At 39.7% G+C, this 21,864-nt stretch overlaps 2 protein-coding genes across 2 annotated transcripts in view; one reads left to right on the top strand and one right to left on the bottom strand.

The window, feature by feature from the left end:
* LOC309698961 (uncharacterized protein) overlaps nucleotides 1–16,138 on the bottom strand; it is a 74,490-nt gene extending 58,352 nt beyond the window's left edge. The window contains exon 1 of the mRNA XM_082521731.1: nucleotides 16,107–16,138. The gene's annotated coding sequence lies outside the window, so the exon portion shown is untranslated. The remainder of the gene's footprint in view (nucleotides 1–16,106) is intronic.
* Nucleotides 1–21,864, top strand: part of sdc2 (syndecan 2) — a 46,710-nt gene that overhangs the window by 7,807 nt on the left and 17,039 nt on the right. The window lies entirely within an intron of this gene.

Here is a 21,864-nt window from a genome sequence, read left to right as displayed (position 1 = left end):
GCACATTTAACACATCTGTGCTCACTCATATTTACGAGCACGCTTTATCGTTTCAAAAAGACTCCAAATTGATATCTGCACTGGCATTTTTCCAAACAGAAACATTTCTGCTTTAATGTCTGGTGTTTCCATTATTTCCCTCCTCTTGAGTCAAAAGAGCTCTGAATGAGCTAAAGCATGTAAATTATGCTTTCTATGCAGGGTGTATTACCCACCACAAATTAAACTCCATGCAATCACTTAATTTAGAGCTGTTTTCATACGAAAACGGTGAGATTCCAAAGAGTATTTGGGGAAGTTGATGAGCTGGGGAAGGGAATTCATTAGTGAACTCCCCACACAGCACACAACACTTCCTTCCTTTAAATGCAGGCCAGTGTGTTATCCAAGCTCAATTTAGTGAAAAGCAGTGACTTTAAAGGCTCCAATTAAGTGCTCATGAATATTCATAATTGAGATGAGTTTGCCATTATAACATGTCAACAAAAAAAAAGGAAATCTTCCTTCTTGTCTCTGTGTGGGTAGTCTAAGTAAACTGCTGAATGCTTCCAGCTTTCAATAATTTCCTTATGAGCACATAACCTGTAATTTAATGTTAGGGCTTTTTTCCATAGGGCTATGGCTTAAAAATGTCTCCAGTATTCCATATTTTTGGCAACAGAAAAACATTTTAGTTTTCAGTAGTGGTTTTCAAATAATTCCAGCTTAATTTCAAAGGTAATGGTTACTGATGATTTTGCTGAAGTTTCATTATTTTGATTTGAAGGAATTCTGATGTCAACACCCCAGATCTGTATCCTGAGTTGCTCTTGGAACCGTGGCAGACATCCGATGAAAGTCTAAACTCTGACCACATTAGCCATCCAGTTGAGACAGTGACTCATATTGTAAGACTGCATGAGCTAACAGTGGTTCAAAAGAGGGAAAATATGTAAAGGGACATTGCTATCTACTAATAAAATATATAAATAGTAGTTTTTAGACACAGTCGCACACAAACACATATACAGTGTACACTTACTAGTCACTTTATTAGGAACACCTTACTTAATTTTGTTCTTAATTTCTTTTTTTTTTGTTTGTTTTTTTTGTTAGTGTACTGCAATAAAAAGCAGCATCTCTTAGGGTGGTAGTTACTGACAAGTATATTTACACCAATTCAGAAGCAAAATGTTTCAGAAGAATTAGGGTAAATTTAAAAGTCAGGGGAGTTCTGCAATGAGTTCTAAACTCACTGTCCTACTTCTCATGCAAAATCCTGCAGTAAAACAGTTAAATATTTAGCTTCTCTGACAATGCTTGAGTTTCAGAAGCATAATATGAATAGCAGCTAGATATATATACCAAGCAAGATTGCTTTTTCCTTTCTGCAACTCTCGGACTACAAATGGCCATAACAGGATGGTAGCTGATTTTAAAATGTGTTGTCAGAATTGCAGAAATGAGAAAGAAAGAATAGATGTGGTTTTATCACACGTGAGTGTAAATGAGAAGTGGTGTATGAAGAGACAGTCACAAAACTTGACTGGTGTGAAATGGTAATTGAAGTGGAGGAGCCACTTAAGCTTTTAATGCGTTTGTAGCTTCCCTTACAAAAGCATCTCTGTCTGATGTATAAGCATGTGTGAGATCTCATTGTCGTTGTGCCTGGTGTGATTCCAGTCCCGCAAGATGGTCTCTAGTTTTTCAACAGAAATGGAAAATGAATAACTTATAGCAGGCATGACTTAATGAGGCAAAACATGTGCAAACTATTACAGTTGCATAGAAGAAATTGACTTGCCTGCACAGTTGGCATCTTGATCAACATCTTGCCTGCTGTTTTGAACTCCACATTGGAATTTTCCACATTGTTTTGCATTTTGATACTGTCAGTGTTATTTAAATAAAAGTAAGATTTGCCCACACAATAACTGTGCAGCCCGAGCCTTATCACGCCACAGACCATCTCTCTGCCATGTTTGTTAACATGATCAAAGGGAACTAATGTGGCAAATCTACCAGGCGAGTTAATCTTTTCTAATTCATTCTGTTAACAGCCATCTGTGTTCTCGGCACCAACTGTAAACCCTATCAGCAGCGTTCAGCTCCCCGGCAGTCAGTGCTGAGGGATTGGGTTCATTATTCAGGCCAGAGAGGTTTCAGACCTGGGAAGCCATGTCATATGGAAACCATTTTTGATTTTGAAATGCAAGTATCACTGACTGCTGGCGTGTGTGGGGTTTTTTGTTAGGTTTTTTTGCAGGGTGACCCTTTTGATGGGTGGAAATTTTCAGGAAGAGGTATCTAGACAAACAGAGCCTGGCAGTCAGAATGTGTCATGTCGGCAGTTGGGTACACAGCTGACTCTTTGACCCGTTTACTGGAAATCTACTTGTGCACTGCTGACTACGTTTAGATCGGAGACATTGCCATACTTTTGAAAAACAAAAGTGAATGCTCCGCAAATTAATATTAATCTCAAAATAAATGATGTTTGTTTTTTGTCTTGTTTTCAATGTCCTCATTCTGTCTTCTTCTTTCACCCATCCTCTTTGCCTATTTGGCTTTCTATTTTCAAACGCCACCCCCCAAAAAACTAAAACCGTTTTTGACAGTGACACCAGCCAAGGTCACAGCTTCACTTGTAATCCATATGATTTTCATGCTATGGTTAAACCCATTTTCATGGTGTAATGAAGGCCGGCAGGGTGCAAAGCTTGATTACTTTGATGATGATAATTTGTTTAATCAAGTGATTGGGTGGCTGAGTGGAATGGCTGCATGACCGCTACCCTCCACTCTCAGCAGGAAATGCTGGAGCCTCCCAGTTTTACTATGCTTTCACTGTAGGGGGTTTCAGATTCACCACAATAAATGAAATAGTGGATCTGAGGAGACAGTTTTTTACTGGCAAACCATGCAGCTCCAAAACTCATAACTCTTTGGCTAGCTTGTGCGATTTTGGACCAGTACTTATGCTATTGAGAAAATTAGCTTGTTAGTCAAGAAGATGATTACAGAGGCTGTGAAAATAAGTACAGTATAATGTCAGCTTTGGCTCCATAGGGATTTTTCTCGGGTTTAAGAATCTCTCAGCTTGAGCTCGGCAAGCCTGTGTTACAAGCTACAGGAGTGGAGAGGAAGGTCTAACAAAACATCTCTGTTGAATTGCACCGTGAGAAGAAAACTCTGATTATTAGGCTCAGCATCAGTAGGGTTGACTTTAAACTTTCTAAGTTGAGGCAAAATCTGTGTCTTATTAGTATTACTAGAATAATACCATACCTCAAAACAGTTTCATTGTTAGTGAGATGAAAAGTCTCTTTTACACTTGTGGCCAATGCTTAATAAGGAATAATTATCACCTCTATCATAAAAAGAGCAAATGACAAGTTGCTGTAATTTTATGTGACTAATCGTGGCTGCATCAGCTCTTTCCTTCATCTTTTATAGCATTAACTGTGGAGCATCATGCTCTTTTTGATGAACTCGAGTGGTCTTGCCACATGTGTATATGGCAGACAGAGCTGCCTCCACATTTACTGCATCAGCTCTGAAGAAGCTATTGAAGATAGCCGTTTGAAGATGATTAGCAGCTTCTGCTTTTGTTTAGTGTGGTTGCACTTCATGTGTGACTCGGTAACCACAAAACGCCTTATGACTTTTTTCTTTTTTAGAGCTACAGTGCTAAAACTGTGCAACACATCTGTTGCCTTGTGGTGGGGTTTTTTGATAATGGAAGCTTTTTAGTGTGCCACCACAACCTCTCCCAGCTTTCATGGCATATCTTTGTTTTTATTTGATCAATCTTTAAAGTTTCTCATGCCGTACGATTTATTCGAGCTTATGGCTTCATCTTATTGCATTGTTTTTCCTGACTCCCCTAAGACTTGGGAGAAAAGCTGTCTTTAAACTCATCTTTTGACTTTTCTTAACCACATAATGATTCTTTTGAGACCCTAGTAGCCAGCCATCAATAAGGAAGTTGAACCTGGAGCACCGGGTGGAGAGCCAGTTGGCCAGTCATCTCGGGACCTTCCAGGATCATTTCCCGAACCGTAGTTTTAAGAAACCACTCATTCTTGAAGAATTACAGCACGGAGAATGAATTGGGGCGAAAAGCACAAGAGCAAAGGTTTGGCAGACACATTGAAAGCCATTTTTAGCTACAGGAATTTTGGTTGTGATTTCTGTCCTGCATCCAAAAGAAGGAGAACAAAAATCTCTGTCTTCTGTTATTTGGCTTTGTAATTGTGTGTTCTTTCAGACAAAAGTGTGTTTCCCATCTTGATAAATTGGCACTCTTTCAAAGTCTCAACTTATTCTTTCACATACTCATTAAATATTGAAAATGCAGCTTAGCTGCGTTGGCGGCAGAACTGGGACTATTTTGGGTGCCAGAATTCAATTATTTACATAGGACAGGAACATGAATAAGAATTTCATTTCCAATGACAAGCAAGGCCAGAAACTTTAAAAAAAATGTCACAAAAATATACCAAAGAAAAACAGCATTTGATATAGACAGCCCACCCGTGAGTAGGAACTTCTTTTTATTCAACATAATATAAAAATCGCACAGTCCTCACCTAAAAGACTTTCCAGTGAGAGGCTAATCAAAACTGAAGTGTAACCCACCTCGCAGGATGCAGAATGACTCGAGTCACTCTTTCATATTTCTAAGCTCTCTCTTTGTTGTTTGGCTGATAAGAGAAAAATGCATCGCACATACAGCAGCTGGCCGACATATGTAAAACATGGAAGCATTTTTCCTTTTGTTGTGGATCGGTTTGTTTCAACTTGCACAGGAACTGAGCGGATGGTGATGTGCCGTCTCTGTCAAACTTCACTCGAATGCACACAGACGTACATTATAAATGACTTCCTCTTTGAGAGATTAGCATGATTTTGTTTTTTTCGTAACACAGCATATGCCATAATATTTAACTGGAGGCTTACCTCTTCCTGTAAAGCTTTAAGCAACTAGCATTTGTTTGTTATCTATTTACAGCATTTTGAATGAATGGATTAGTCCACAAAAGTAAAAAGAAAAGGGAAATTTTGAGGACTTCTTATTTTTTCTATCATAATGTAGTATGAGATGTATAGAGGAAAGAAAACATGAAATCTAAATCCTGAGGAAGTTGGAACCACTTAAAGTTTAAGGTTTTTTGCTTATTAGTGAGTCCAATAAACCAATTTTTCAAAGTGATAGGATAATTAAACATTTCGAAGAACTAATTAAATATAAACTAATTGTTTTAGCTTTACATGAGAGCTGTTTGGCTTTACTCTGACTTGAGAGCAAATTAAACTGGTGTTAACGCCAGTTTAATGTGACTCTAAGTAGTTGTGAGTGTGGTGGTGCTTGCATGCCAAGTGCAAGTGTTCAACACAGTTAAAAGGTCCCTAATCTTTAGCCTGTGCTTCTTGAACCTTGGGTGACTTTCTAACACTGCTTATCCATACAGGTAACTGTGTGATGGCGGTGAAGTAAACAGTGTTTTTTACCAACACGGGACACCTGAGTATAGATATACATGCACCACCTAATTAAGTCACCTATAGTATTGCTAAACAATTGTACCGAGGTTTGCTAAAAATATTGAATATGGCATATTTGGAAATATTTAAAGGTTTTATATTGATGGAGAGTAGAAAAAGAAGATTGTGGTATCGGACCATAAGCTGAGCCTGGAAAGCTGTTCAGCTCACCCACCCATAATTAGACAGTGTCATTAATGTGCAATTACATGAGTCATGCGTAGTCCACGCTGGAGCTCGTCTCTGTTGTGCTGGAGCCCACTTTGTGCCACCTTCTTTTTTGGTTCCATCTGTGATTGCCATCTTGCCCGTCTTTGTTGAGAGATGTCCTGCCAAGAAAACACTTTTCAGATGTCTTCTTCTGTTGACCTACTTTCAGGATGTCTTTTAATGAAGGCTTAAATGTGCTATTATATCCCCCGCAACTCTTGACTTCAGAACTCTTATCAGAGCCTACATTTCTTCAAACTGACATGGCTCAGAATCCCTTCCAGTACATTAATTGAAGCCTGTGTCTTCAGATCTGGATGTGTCTTCCTTTTTTTTTTCTTTTTTTTTTTTCATCAAGTGAATTAAAGGGAAGAATTTTGTGGCCATTATTTATCATTTATTCTAGCCCGTGCCAACACATTACAACCCAACTTGGCTTTAGTGTAACCGTATCGCTCGACTAGAAGAAAGCTCAACACGTCAAATAACATATGGAGAAACCATAAAGGTTTTGATAATATGTGCTGCTAATTTGCTGAATCACACTTTTCTTTTATCCGGAACATAAGAGGAGGATTTCCGTTTCTGAACAGACAGTTTTATAAAGCTTACATTAACCTGCTTGAGTACATTTGCATCATCATATGACCTGGTGACCCAGACTTGATTAGGACCAAAAGATAAAACCCTTTTGGCATTATGTGTGTGTTTGTGTATGTAGGTTAAATCCTGAGTATCCTGAAAACATAAAATGCAATTTAATCGATGATGACTCACGTCCAGACAAACTGGCCGAATGACTGCACTGTAGGCGATGGCACTTTGAACTCTGAGACATGAGAGCTGCCTGGTTGCATGCACTGAGCATCAGTCATCACGCCGTACCTGCTGTTTCTCAGGCTCTGAAAAGTTTACACCTGAGTTTTATTATTTTTGCGGAAGCTGGCAGAGATCTGACAGGCATCAAGCTGTCAGATGTTTGTTGCTTTTTTAGCGAGGGCAAGATGGAGAGCAGGCAGACACAAGAGAAAATGAATTGGGAAGCGACAGAGAAATGTCTTGTTAAAACTTTAGAGAAGTGATTCTGTGCAACATTGAGAACCAGACTTCAGTCGAGATTCACCATAGTAGTGGAACAAAATAGCTTATTTCTCATGAAATGTATACTTTAGCAAAGATTTAAAGTGTTAAGTGAAAGTTTACAATTATATACAATTTTTCTTTTTCACACCTTTAATAACATTTTCTTAATTAACCTTTCCACTAGCGTTGCAGTGAAATTTTCATACATTTCGCTCTATTTTTTTCTTAATACCCGTCTACAACTTGACCGACAGACTCAAAACTTGTGTTCCTGCATGCCAACAGTAACAATGTGTGCACACACCATTACACATCCAAACACACTCACTGCTGCTCAGGATTAGCCCTTTATAATGGGATCAGAGATCACCACCTGCCACTCCTCTCCCGTCATTTCATCCTGCCTCTGCTCGTCCACTGTTTATCCATCACTTTAATCGTTACTGCCCCCTTTCTCTTTCACATTTGCTTTCTGATGGTTTTAATGTGGTGACATCTTTCATTAACCTTCCTAACCATCTGTGCTTCCTACCAGTCTTTAAATAGCTGCCACATTATTCCTGCTAGAAGTGATAGTGTGAAGGATTTATCGTTATCAATTCTTTTTTACCTCTACGCAATTTTCCAATCTATTCTCCTCGCACCCATGCACCCATGCCTCTCCTTTATCACTCCAATCATTTGATCAGGGGTTTCCTCCCCCTTGCCCTGTAGTCCTGTGGCTTGTTGACTCCCTTGAGTCCAAATCCTCTTAAGGAAAAGGCTTGGATGGGAATTCAATTGCTGCACCACAAGGATTGAACCAGATCAGCCAACAAAGCGACAAAACCATTCTCCTTTCTCTTCCCCTTCCTTGCATGCCTCTGCCTCATCTCTCGCTCTTTTTTTTTTTTCTTCCTCTGGCTATAATCTTAGGTGATAAAGGCCTATTTGTCGGTGCTGACAGCAGTTACAGGATTGTCTTTCTGACAGGAGTGTGGAGGCTCATTTTTTCCGCTGCCTGCAAAAATAGCCATACGTATCAAAAGGAATGGGAAATATGTTATTTTATTCTAAACTTTGGTTGTCTGAACTGTCAGTCTGATTTAGTTTGTGTGGTCTGGAAGAAATGGGTCAAACTTTGACCCCCGTAGTTCTCGAGAGAGTTTTCACATTGTGGTGTTAATGATCTGGTAGTGAAGAGCTCAGGATTCAAACTGGTTTTGTTACCGCAAAGACACAACTTCAAAAAACTAACTGAAATAGTAGTGAACTTATGCATATGCATGCACGCAGTTTCTTTTGCATGTACTCTTATGTTAGACCAGAAGGTGCAGCCACATCGTGGGGGCTAAATATACAACAACTCCAAAGACACACCAGCCTTTAAAAGGGTGTGTTAATGGAAACCATGCCATTCTGTTGAAAAAGTGACAGAGAAAAGCAGACCGTGTGAGGTGTGACAGATGTGTTCACTGACATGAAGCCCTATAGGACTGTTGATGGCTTTGACCGCTAACAGCAGAAACCTCTCACAGTCGATCTATTCCCCCAAAAAGAGACTTTTTTTCCCCCTGCAGGTTTTGAACTGGAATGGTTTTTTTGGGGTTTTTTTAAATATCCAGTTTCCTAAAAATGATTGATTAAATAGCCTCTCTTGCAAGGAAAAAACTGCTTGAATGTGCAATGCCATTACTGAGCTGAAAGTGAATCGCTTCTGCAACTTGATTGGAGTAAGACAAGTTGATTAGCTTAGCTGCAAGTCTGCAGCACATGGTCAGTGATTAATTACACTGACCCCCTCTCAAGCCTGGAAGCATGTACATGCCATTGTTTTAAAGATTAAGGACATTGAGTTTAAAACCCTTAGCTGTGTGCCTTTATGTTAGGCATAATGTGCATGCCAGAGGTATAGCAGCTAATAGGAGAGTGAAGATAAGATGTCAAAGTGCAAAAAATATATATATATTTTCCCCATCAGATTGAGCTCTTTTCAGCATGTAATTCACACAAAAAGCATTTGGCAATACTTGAACAACTGCCCAGCTCAAGAACAAAGAGTCCATGTACAAAGAATGCTAAAGCATCATGGAACAAGTGCACACACATACACAAAGCCTAATTATAGTGATAGGGTTCAAACAAAACGCATTCCAGTAGTCTGTGAGTCAGTGGTGCAGAACACAGAGCTCTGGCTGCCCCAGTGTGTCTCTCAGGTGATTATGATTCTCGTTGTGTATGTATTCTGTTTAGAGAGTATCACACACTTGACTACTATTTGACTCATCTAGCAGAAGCAGCACCTGTGTTAGCACTGGAATGGCTGATATTGTAGGCTTGCTGCAGCTTGAAAGACCGCATTCATCCCTTTCCAGTGAGCTGACTGACAGACCGACTACCTGCTGGAAGAAATGAGTGTATGTACAATATACGCGTTGGTTGAAAGTAGAGCTGGGCGATATGAGATTTTTTCATATCACGATATGTTTTTTTCATTTCAGGCGATAACGATATCTATCACGATATAAGCCAAATAACTATATTTGTAAGATTTAAATGTGCCGTTGCTCACAAGTAAAATGTGAAATAATCAGCAGCTTGTTTTTATTTAAATATTTATTTCCCATAATAAGTTCAACAGGGTAGATGTACTTAAGGAACATGAGACTTTTTCAGATAAATAAAGGCAAATATTGCAAACTACACAAAAGGCAGCCACTAAAGCATTTAAGTTTCAAAATAGAACAAACGAAACAGACTAAATTGTCAATTCCACTTAGAAACAAAATATTAATTCTAAAAATAAATCTTAGTTTGTTTTACAGAAGAACAGACAAAACTGACTAACTTTTGTCAATATCAAATAAACTGAGAACTAAAAGGAAATTCTCAATCTCTCCTTGTTGTATAGCTGAGCTTTTCAAACAGTTTTAACAGTTACTTTAGTCTGACAAAAGCCGAATGACGAATTAGCGCTTCCAGTCAGAGACTGAGGCTACGTCCACACGTACACGGGTATTTTTGAAAACGGAGATTTTCCGTTTTCGTTTTAAAAAATAATCCCGTCCACACATAAAGGGAGAAATGAAGGAAAACGCTGCTATGAACATGCCAAAGCAGCAGGTGGCGCTAGATTCCTAACCGTGCAGAAATGTTGGCCAATCAGAAGTCTAGAAGCCTCGGTGGGAAAAAGTAAACAAAGCTGCGGCATAGAAGCAGAACCGAGTCGTATGTGTGGAGGGACAGTAACTGTGTGTATATGTAAGCATTTAAACACTGCAGAGAGTAGAATTAACAGTATTGTAGAAGTTAATTTCACCGAAACAATAACGTGGCGCACAGTGTGACGCATGCACCGGTTTATTGTATTTCCAGACTTGCTTTCGGCACAATTTACAGTGCACGCTACTCTGTTTTTTGTCAGACTTGAAATAGCCGAAATACCTTCACACTACGGACCTTCTTTGGCTCTTCCGTTCGACAATCTCTCCGGCATTGGAACCATCATCTGTTTTCTCTTCGGTCACGCTCGGTTGATTTTTCTAGTCGGCACACTCATTTCCTCCATTACGCGCTGGCTCCATTACCCGCTGGCTGCTTCCCAAACAAACACACGTGCAGCTTGGCACTTGTGCTGTACGTAACAAGTCACGCGACGTGACGCTGCGGCTGTGATTGGTTCGGCTCTGCGCTACTTAATTTGGATTGGCTGACCTTTTTTTTTTTTTTTTTTGAGGACAAGAGCGGCGAGGTCTATCGCGATAGCTTAATTTCTCTATCGAGTAAAAGTTATATCGCGATACATATCGTTATCGTTCTATCGCCCAGCTCTAGTTGAAAGAAAGATTGAAGGCCATGCATGTGCACACTGCATGAAGAGGTCGTTGAAAGGGTCAAAGCAACTCTGATTATGGCATGGACTTTGAATGTGCTGAATCCATATATGACAAAATGAAATAGCTGCCTGGCTCAGTTTCAACATTTATTTCCTTTTACATTTTGCACCTGTGTAGAAGGTTTGGATAGTTGCATTTTAATCATATAAACTCGTGTTTTCTCATCTGTATATGCTCATTTGATTTCATAATACTTCACCTTTCATCAGGGAAGAATTGGTATGAAAGCGTAGCAGGGTTTTTCCACCTCAATTCACTAAGCTGTACTGAATTTATTTAGATGCTACACTGCCAGGTCAAGACGTTGCGTCTAGGTGGCTAAGTTTGTTTAATCTAGTCTGTCTGTGGATGTCTGCACAACCAAATGTATTTAATTATTTAACAGTGTAATGTTCCTAAAGAAGAGAGCCGAGGGTTAAATGCATTGCAGTCGGACACAATGAAAGAAAAGAAATAAGTGATTACTTTCAGGGTATATTAAGATTCTTAAAAAAAAATCTGACTTAGCTTCGAATGCTAGAGACATTCAGTACAGCTGCAGCTCATACAGGAGTTCATTTTCATTGAAACTGGATGAATAGTTTAGTGGCCAGCTGAAAATTACTCACCTACCCCAATTTAAGCAACTTTTGCTAAAATTCAGCGGTAATTATGTATTTTTGGTTGAGCTATTTTATGAAAACTAGACTCAACCAACAATTGTGTTGTTTGAGTTTTCAGTGTACTGTGTTCATCCAAAATTGGAAAAATTTATGTATTTTGGCTGTAGACCAACTTGTCCAACAATGGATATGCGACACTTCAAAAGTATATATATGCCTGTGTGTTCTTGTGTATATCAAAGGCATTGTACTGACGGTGTGTTTTTTCCTGTGGCACAGGTGTGTGTGTGTGTGCGTGTATGTACATGCACAGCCGAGATTTATAGCAAACAGCCTGATATATCTCAGCTTGGGAACAATTGAGAAGCTTTTGAAGTTCTTATTGTTGTTGGCAAATGCAACTCCATTTACCTATGACTATAAGTAAAATATAATTCGATTCATCTGTCACTTTGTGTGATACTCACTCACTTTAAATGTTGTGGTAGTCAGCCCACTTTGAGAATTAACTTTATTTTGTTTCATTAAACAGTTAAAGTTCAGTTTGTTGAGCTTGAGATCAGTGTCTCCAGTTTAGTCAACAAGTCGTAAATCTGGTGAGATCATAAAAGGATCGTTCTGGCAGCATGTTACACCAGCAATAATTAATTTTTCTTGCGTAGACTGCTGATCATTTGTCAGAATGGAGATGGAGTGGTACGATATCAAATAGCAGAAGTGCAAAATTGTGCATCAGTGAAACATTGCTGACGGCAAAGAGGTGGGGTTTCTACAGAATTTTCTTCATAGCTATAGCTACACTTTTGTTTATCCACCCGATCATTTAGTACAGGGTGATAACGAAATCAGCAATGATGCTTAAACATCTTAGTCTCTAATACTACTCTCAATATGAAAAGGGATGCTGCAATCAGCTACGTTTAGTATTGATTTAAATGTCTGTTATTTGTGTAATTGTGTAGTCAGTGACTATCACACTGCTTGAGTTTCAGCGAAAGATTGCAGTTATTGTGTATAATTTAAGCAACTTGTGTAAATCTAGCTGTGATAATGCACACTTGAAGGCATGCAAACATGGACTTCTATCAGAAGCGATATGTTAACATCACCTTCTGTATATATTTCTGTTATCCAGATCGTAAAACATCACTAAGATGAAGCAGAACGGTGTGTTAAAGTGTTGAGATATTTACTCATGCTTACCCTGCATGGGGGCAAAAAAATTTTTTCATTTGGTGTAATTTGTCTAGATGAGGCAGTCTGAAGATGAGGCTATCTTGTTTTTTGTTCTCCACCATAAAGTCTAAATTTCCTCTCAGTAATAGATCATCACATAGACTGTGACAGCACTGAGCAGCTCCTTCAGTGGGAGACTGCGGCACCCACGGTGTGGGACGGAGAGATTTCGCAGGTCTTTCCTCCCCACTGCTGTCAGACTCCATAATAAAGACTTTAACTGATCAAGCACACACATCCATACATATGCAATAATACTAAGTGCAATAATCCTTTCTGTCATCGTTGTATTTTTACTCAGTTGTATATAGTATTTGTATTTGTATTCTATTTTTATCTTATTGTATATTTATTTTATTTTATTCTACTGTATATAGTATTTTATTTTATTCTATTCTGTACAGTTGTGTACTGTATTTATTCTTATTGTATTCTAATTTTTGCCTCATAACTTTTGCACTGTCCACTTCCTGCTGTGACAAAACAAATTTCCCACGTGTGGGACTAATAAAGGTTATCTTATCTTATCTTATCTTATCACTGAGGTGGAAAAAAACCCCAACAACGATTGTTTCTGATGGCTGGAGGGGCCTGACTAATTCAGTTATATGTGTGTGATGTTTTGTACTTTTACTGTAGGACTCGATTGAATGAGAAACCTAACGTTAAAAAAAACATTTTTTTTCCTCTAGATCATATCTAAATAAAAGCATCTATCCAGAGGCTGAGGCATTTATAGCTTTTAGTGGATGTTAATATTTAACTGTTGATTTTTATTCCCGCTCGCTTTTACAACTGTAAGGGACATTGATTGATAGCAGTGTTAAGTATTTTGACATACACAGTGAGAACCTGCCTCTGTGTGTATGTGCTGCATGTATTTATGTATTAACTAGGTGGTCCCAAATTTCCCACCTATTATTTCTAGCTACCCACCCTGACGTAGCAGGCTAGGACCGGTCTTGACCCGCCTTCTCCAAGGTGTATAAATCCCTGCTCTGAGAAGCGTTTAAAGGGGAAATTCCCCACCAATTTCAAAATATTAATTTCAGGCCATGTTCATAGAAATTTATGTTTACAACAGTGCAGTGAACTGTCTTTAATTGTCATGTTTTCCTAATCAAAATTCCAGTATCCAGCCATATTTAATTTGGAGTGATAGAAACCAGACAGTAAGCAGCAAGTTCTCACATTTGAGAGATTGATGCACTTTTTTTTCTTCTGAAATTATTAGTCAGTTGATGAAACATTTCATGTCAAGCAGCTAATCAAATAATGAACTACTTGTTCATGCACTAATAAGAATTCGGTGTGTTCTCACTGATAAAGGAAGATAATACAATTCATTATTCTGACAGTGTATGCAACACATCACATGAAGCACATGAAGTCCAAAAATAATTGTGAAAATATTTTCCACCGTCCAGCCTGTCCTCTGAACAGGCTAATCCAAAGACATGTGATAAAGAGAGACCTGTTTTCAGTCTTGCTTTCCTTTACAGATGGTGTTGGCACAGTCTGTAAGTATTCCTCTTTCCCAGCTTTCCCACCGTGTTGTCTCTTGGCTGCTGACAGCATCCGAACACAGAACTGCTTCAGTTCAGGACCGCATGGTACTCAACCACAGCACGTATGCCTGCATCAAGAGAGCAGGAAATCTTTTGACATAGAGAGGTAGTTAAAAACTGCGTGTGCTTAAGTAGGGGTGAATGTATGCACATGTTCTTGCCCACTGAGGTGAGCATTACATACCACAGCTGAAAGATGGGAGCTTTTACAGGAAATGAGGAGGGGGGGAAGAGTTATGCATGTTCTATATTGTACTTCCTCTAATATGCACTGCAGCTCCAGGGAGAACACACGCCAAGTTAGCAACATAACTATTAATTTCCTGCTCATGCATAGACAAAAGGCTTATGTCTCATATAGTGTGCACCTGTGCCCTAAAAGTTAAGCTAAGTGAGAATTAATGCGGTGCAGGTGAAAGACTGCACCGATACAGGGCCCTGGTGCCGGATAGGTTTCATGTTGTTTTGGGAGCGAGTGAATAGAAGAGAGTTACTGAGACCTTTCAGAGACAATAGGGTTTTGTCATAATGCTTATGCTTCTCCCCAGGATATACTGCAGGCTTAGGTTATTTTGAAAGGTTGACCCAAAAGCCAAAGGTGTCCATTAAGTGAATGTAGAAACTACTTCAGTAAAATGATTCCTCTCGCTTAGTGGATCTGTGTGTTTCTGTTAATGACTGACGCTATTGCTTTTACCTGGGGATTTTTTTTCTTCTTCTCCAGTCCTGCAGTCTGCTCTGAGGGACAGTCATACAAGCCTACAGTTTTGGTCCTTTAAAGTCCTTGGATTACAGCTGAAAAAAGCAACTGACTACCACAAAATGAAGGAAGAGAACTAAAAAAATATCATGGTATTAAAGCCAAAACAGCCATTGTGGGCGCATCTCGATCAATTAGAAGATTAGTTATGTGACGTAAGGATGCTTTAAAACTTAACAGAGGAAGCTAATCTGCCCCATTTAGTTTATAAGTGAGTAGTTTTGGAATATGAACAGCTTAAAAATCAGACTGACCAAGTAATCGTCTTCCCTTTCAGTAGACGGTTGAAGTGTTGATAAAACTTTATTTTCTACTCTTGTTAAACACATGGAGTCTCTCTTACAGCAGTTCACCGTTGTGTACACATGGCTCAGCTCCATTTTAAGAGCCTTTAAGTGGCTTGAGCCTCTGATATGTGGTGTTCATGTTATGGGCTGTGCAATCACTTCCAGCTAAATGGAGAAACTCCGGATTGTTCACATGGTGCTGATTAGTGGTTTTTGGGTTACTATCTTTCAGATAGAGAATATGAAACCTGTTTTATATAATGCACTTAAAATACCCTCGCTTACTCCATTTGCTCTTTTCGCTGCTGAACGCAAGATTATTTCTGAAGCTTCATATTTCTCTCCAGTCTGAAGGGAGCAGGGCTGTTTTGCCGAAGCAAATCTTACAGTTTCACCGTTTCTCTGCACAAGAGATGACTAGAAGGTAGAGCAAGGCGATATGGCCAAAAATATTTATCACGATATATATTTGAAAATTTGCGATAACGATATAACCGACGATATAATTGATGCGAGACAAAATACAACTCCACAACATTACTAGTGCAAAAAGACAACCTTCCATTTATTTTCACATAAACAAGAAGCTGGTTTTTATGTACATTAAAGCTTTATAAAAATTTAACAGTGCAAATGCAAATTCCTTGCTGAAAGTTTAACCAAAAGGCATTTCCAGTAGAAATGGGCTGACATATCCTGAGCATAACCATGTATAATATCCACTGAAGTTAAAAAGAGGTGCTTTGCAACATTAAACTGCAGTGTGCAGTATGCATTTTTCGGACCATAAGGTGCACGGGATTATAAGGCACATTAAGCGAAACAAAGCAGTCAGATAAATCAAACTTTATTAAACTCATTCTTCTTGCTTCCTCCACTTCTGTACCATTGATTCATTAATGTTGAATTCTCTGGCAGCTGCTCTATTCCCATGTTGTTGCAGTATATTAATGACTAACCTCGTATTGTGGATGGATTATCTCAGTTGTTCTCCTGACTGAAGTTTGGTCTGTTTACAGCATCCTGCCATGCGATTGCATTTGTCTCTAACCATGAAGAACCTTCACGTTAACTTTTATAAGTGGAAAAGTGTTAGTGTTCGTCCTCCAGCTTCACTGTTTATGTTATGCTAACATAGCTGTGTCGCTAGCGATCACGTACCACATCATTATATACCAGCTAGCCCAACTTCAGTAACCCTACAAACATCACTGCTGTTTAGTTTCCTGTCTTCATTTATGTTGGAAGTGATAGCAGAGCTGTACGTTTGATTTTTTTCAGAAATCTCTTAGTCAGAACATGCAATATCATGCTTAGGTAACTAGCGAAACTAGCGAGCTAACTTCCGCTAGCTTCCTGCTAACTTCTAACTCCGTTAAATGTAATAACCTTTGTTTTCATGGATGCCTGGAAGTTAAACTTTATAGTTACACCTGGTAAAGCAGCAATGCTGATCGTTTTATTAAAGATGAAAGAATTTAGACAGTTTTTAACTCTAAGTGATGCTGCAGTGTTGTTTGACCTGAAGCATACGGAGTTTAGGACCCAGATTACTCCCAGATTTAAGAGCATCTTAGTCCGACAAATATGACAATAACAACGGCCGCTTGCATGTTCTGCAAAAAAAATGTGCTTTGTTGTGTATCTGACGGACAAACACCAAACCAGTTCCACATCACGGAAGTTGCACCATTTTTACAAACCAATTCTGGTTCATCTGTTTCACTCAACAATCGGCCATGTGCGTATGAAAACAAAGGCACCGCGCATGCGCGTTTTACTCCCATTCTATCGCGATATTTCATTTTCCTATCGTTGCCTAACATTATACCGGTATTACTGTGAACGGTATAATATGGCCCAGCCCTACTAGAAGGTAAAACTCATTTTCCAGTGCGTAGAGTTTCATAGTTGACAAAGAATCTAGACTTTCCCGTGCATATCAGAGGCCATTTACCGGAGTGGAGAATTTTCCCCAATTCCCACCCGGTGGCCATATAAGCACGGGAGTTATAGTAGAGAAGGAGTGATTCAGTCAAGGGAGAGCAGCAGTGCTCACTCGGCCTGGGAATCTGCAAAGCTCCTTCTTGTCCAAAAGGCAGTGAAGAAGAAAAAAAAAAAGCCAGTTACGGTCCATGAGCGTGGATACCACAGCACTGAGGTATTTCTAAATAGAGCCATGTTGAAGCCACATGAGCTCCACATTGTTCCCCTCATTATAAGTTGTGGAAAGCGCAGAGGGGCAAATTTCACAGTGAGAAGGTTTACATTAACTTTACATTAAATGTGATCACTGCTCCAAGAGAAGCCAGTTGACAGGATCAGACAGCCTTTAATTACAGTGCTGAAATATTTAGCGGTCTGAGATGAAGTAACTCGGCTGTAATGTGTGCACAGCACGTGAGAGAATCAATATTCTTACACTGATGCAGCCACAGAGACCCATAATTGCAACACTTCAGTGAGCAGTCACTTTTTAAAATACGCTGATTTCTCACAATTTTAGGGGATTGGACTGTGTTTCATATTAGTGGTGGGGTTCTTTCATCTTTTTTTTTGGGGGGGGGGGGGGGGGGACTATGAAATTGACTTTCTTCCTGTTGGGAATACTGGGTAGGAAATCAGACTCACTCCAAACAGAGGTGCATGTGGCTTTGGTTCAAAAGCAGCATGTTATTGTAGGTAGGAGCCCACGTGTGCAGTTTGCATGGTACGAGCTAGAGTAATAAACTCTGGCAGCTGTGTTTGAAAGTAGCAATTAAATCCCTGCTGCCAGAAGGTGTTCATTGTTAGTGGGAGTTGTCGGAATGAACTTTGACTCGCTTTTGTTTGTTCTCGAAGAAACATGGCAGCCCTTCAAGGCTTCAGTTAGGCAAGATGGTGGCTCTAGCTAAAATAAATGGCATACAAAAGGCAACAGGCATACAACTGACATGATGCTAATGAGTAGCTGGTGTCATCAGTTTAGTTTAGCATATTAAGAGGCCTCAAACGAAAGTGAAAAAAGTAATTTTTGAGCTGATGATGATGCTTTCTGGGGACATGATCACTGATGTTTTTCACCTACAAATTCTAATGATATTCCAGTCAATAGATTTTAAGTTTTACGCTAAAAATACCACACAGTGTATGTTGCCATCATCACTAGGTTTCATTTTCTTGGTAACAGTAATGTCCGTATATAATTCTACAGTAAGGTATAAGCTCTTTCACTGGACTTTGACATACACGTCACTAGCATGTCCATAAAAATCACCTAATTCAACATTTCACATCCTGTTCGTCAAGAAAAATCCCTCCAAAAGCAGGCAGTTTTAATCTGAGATACCCTCTCTGTAGGCAGAAAATGTTCTCACTGTGCAGCGAAGAGTTACAGTAGCTGATCTGTCGTATTTCAGAAATCAGTGTGTTTGCTGAGCAGCAGAGGCTGAGGAAGTCAGGCGACACCTGCATGGAGCAGCAGCACTCGCAGAATGACTGCCTCGCTCGATTGTTCCGCAGTTCAGAGCCATTTCCTTAATCTTTTATAGGGACATAAAGTTGTAGAAGGCTGCGCTCATCCTTTTTAATGGTAGTATGCAAGAAAGGGTACAGTATGAAGAGTGGAAGGGCAGCTCATATTTTTTGCAACCCTTTGAGCCTCTCATCCTGAACTTCACAGAATAGCTTTTGAAGATATTCAAGCCCACTTAGTAAGGATACCTCTTGAGTTCTTACACACATGTCTGTACTCACTTGAAAAAATAAGCAAGTAAAAAATCTTTTCAAACATTACAAACTTGTATTGTGATGAATGATTATTTCATGCATTGCAAATGTGTGATTCATTAATGAGATGTCAAATGTTTTTGAGTCTCTGGTGCAAAGAAATGAGCAATTCTTTGGGCAAAGAAGTCTGTGTTAGTAAGTTATTCTTTGGTGTTTGTCGTTATGCTATGATTTGGTCAGCAGTAGAATAAAATAAAATAAAAATCTTTTAATTGCATTTAGCAGTGGGTTTTAGTTGTTGGAAGGCCGTGATCTTTCCCACAGTGTATCATAGAGCGAACATCCCTGGTAGCTTGACTTGGAAACCATTCTCGCTCCAGCCACCCATCTTATGGGGGCGGGGGGAAGGCGGGGCTTGAGCCCCATGGAATGTACTGTATGCCTTTCTGTGTCAGACAGTTGTTTGTTTTGGAATGGGAGACGATGTGAATCTGAGCCCGATGCACCCACATGCTGTCCTTGTGCTCAGGTTGTTGAGGGTGGGGGCCTTTCACCTACAAGGGCAATGTGATCTCATCCTTCAGGGGCAGTGAGACATTTAAATGCAGGGGAGGGAGGGAGGGAGGGAGGGGGTTGGGAACAGCAGCAAGTATTTTTTCCGAGATGTCAAATTCATCAAATTTATTTTCTGCTTACCAAAAAAATCTCTTAAATATTCTACGCACATTGGAAGGAATAATTTTGAGCAATTTAAAGGTCAAAATGGCAATATAGGCAGCATTTTGATGTCTCTCATACATACAACTGTAATCTTCAGTTACTAGATCAAAAGTGGATGCTTATGTCATTACGTGATGAGGCAACTCATAGAGAAGTTGATGCGAAAACTCCATAAATGTCAACTCCAGACTGTTGCTCTCTTTCTTATTTCCTCTCTGTCGGCCTCACTCCCACCCACACATGCTCTCACACACATGCTCACAGCGACTGTAACCCACCGCAACTCAGCTGGAATAGCTCCAGACCTTTAGGGCTCAGAGAGAGTTTGATTTGTGTTGACTTCCTGCAGGAACTCCCCCTCTCCTCAGCCCACAGCTCAAAGACTATCAATTAGTTCCTTATTATGATCCCTGGGAGGGCAATAAAAGTTAGAGTGGGTTCAAAAGAGCACAAAGGCAGGCAGGCAGACAGACACATGCCACCCCCCACGCACATGTGCGCGCGCACACACACACTCTTAACCTTTTTTGACCAGTCAGTGTTAGAGGTACAGTTGGACATCCTCACTGGCAGTCCTGTGGGTGGCTGTTACTGCCTCTCCTTCCTATTTACATTTTCCAAACAATGCTCACCGCCCACATACATGACTCACAGAGACCTGTTTTCTGTCCATCTTTGCTGTCAGCTTGTTAAACCTTCAGCAGGTGTTTGTGGGACCAGTGTGATGTTTGGATGTGTTGTGCTATTGGGGGAACATATATCATTTGCTTTGAGTATTTGAAACAGTAGCTCAAGGTAACTGGTGGTAGAGGTGAGAGGTGTATTTGAGGTTAAAAAAGAATAAATAAGCATAATAATTTATTGCTAGTTATCACACTAAAGCTGCATTTTGTGTGTTGTTTTTTTTCTGATTTCCTCTACACTAAAAGTTCTGCCAGTGTGTAATAATTTATCTCACTGCTTCAAGGTATTATAAAATGTCCCTCGCTGTAGTTAGATAAATTATCATAGCAACGAGCAGCCTGGTTATTAATTGTAACTAGGCTGCCTGTTGCTATAAATTGGTGGTTACTTTAATGATTAGAGAGGTCACAGCAGCTATTTTAGAAACACATATGCACACAGGTAGTGATTTAAGCAGTACAGCAAATAATTATTTTTCTATTTAAGGAAGAAAAAGGGAAAAAACAAAAACTAATCTAGACCAGAAAAATATGCTCGGCTTTAGTAAAGGGTTCAGATTTCTGCTAACACTATGACACAAAACATGATCTAACAGCTGTGGCAAAGTTCAGGACTCAATCTGAGACCGGCTGCTGTGTAAAAATTGATTTTACTGTAAGACTGAGTCTGTGTGCAACAGCCCACCTGCCCGAGGTAGAACAGTACAGATTGTTCTTTACTCTTCTAAGTATTGTTACGGTAACTGTTGTTACCACTATAAACAGGCTCGGCTTTCTTATTTCCAGGATGCACATCCTATAGGAAACCCTATGGGGTTGCAAGTATTTAATAAACTCAGAGGAAATACTCCTGCAGTTAGCTGAAAACGGCAAACACAATTTCAGCCTCTGCTGCGGAAATTCACAAAGCAGATATAAATCATGCCTCATAAATGATTGTCCTGAAGGAAAAGTTGATGTTATTGCCCCCCCCCCCCCCCTGCCTTCAGAACTGCCTTCATTCTTCATGGCAATGATTCAACAAGGTGCTGGACACATTCCAGAGATTTTATTCCTTATTGACGTGATGGCACTGTGCAGTCGCTGCATATTTGTCAGCGCTATTGGAATGAGATCTGGTGACTGTGGAGTCCATTTCAGTACAGCGAATGAACAGTTGTGTTGAAGAAACCAGTTTGAGATCATTTGTGCTTAATGACATGGTGCATTATCCTACTGGAAGAACTGCCAAGAAATTGTCCCCCACACCATCATACCCCCTCCACCAATAGCCTGAACTATTGATACAAGGCAGGTTGGTGTTTTGCTGCTGTAGCTCATCTGCTCCAAGGTTTTGATGTGTTGTGCATTCAGATCTTCTGCATAGCTTGGTTGCAATGAGTGGCTACTTAACTTCCTGTTTCCTTCCTGTCAGCTTGAAGCAGTCTGGCCATTTTCCTCTGACCTCTGATGCCAAAAACATCAAAACTGCTTTTCTTTGTGTAAACCCTAGAGATGTTTAAGTGAGGAAAACAACACTTAGATCACATTTCTTTCTCATTTTGATGCTCGGTTTGAACTCTATCAGGTCATCTTGCATTAAGTTGGTGCATGATTGGCTGCTTAG

Source organism: Aulonocara stuartgranti (genome assembly GCF_965226115.1).
Source record: "Aulonocara stuartgranti genome assembly, chromosome: 22".
In the NCBI taxonomy this organism is placed as follows: Eukaryota; Metazoa; Chordata; class Actinopteri; order Cichliformes; family Cichlidae; genus Aulonocara; species Aulonocara stuartgranti.
Note: the sequence above shows the minus strand (reverse complement) of the source record. Positions and strands in the feature narration are given on the sequence as shown.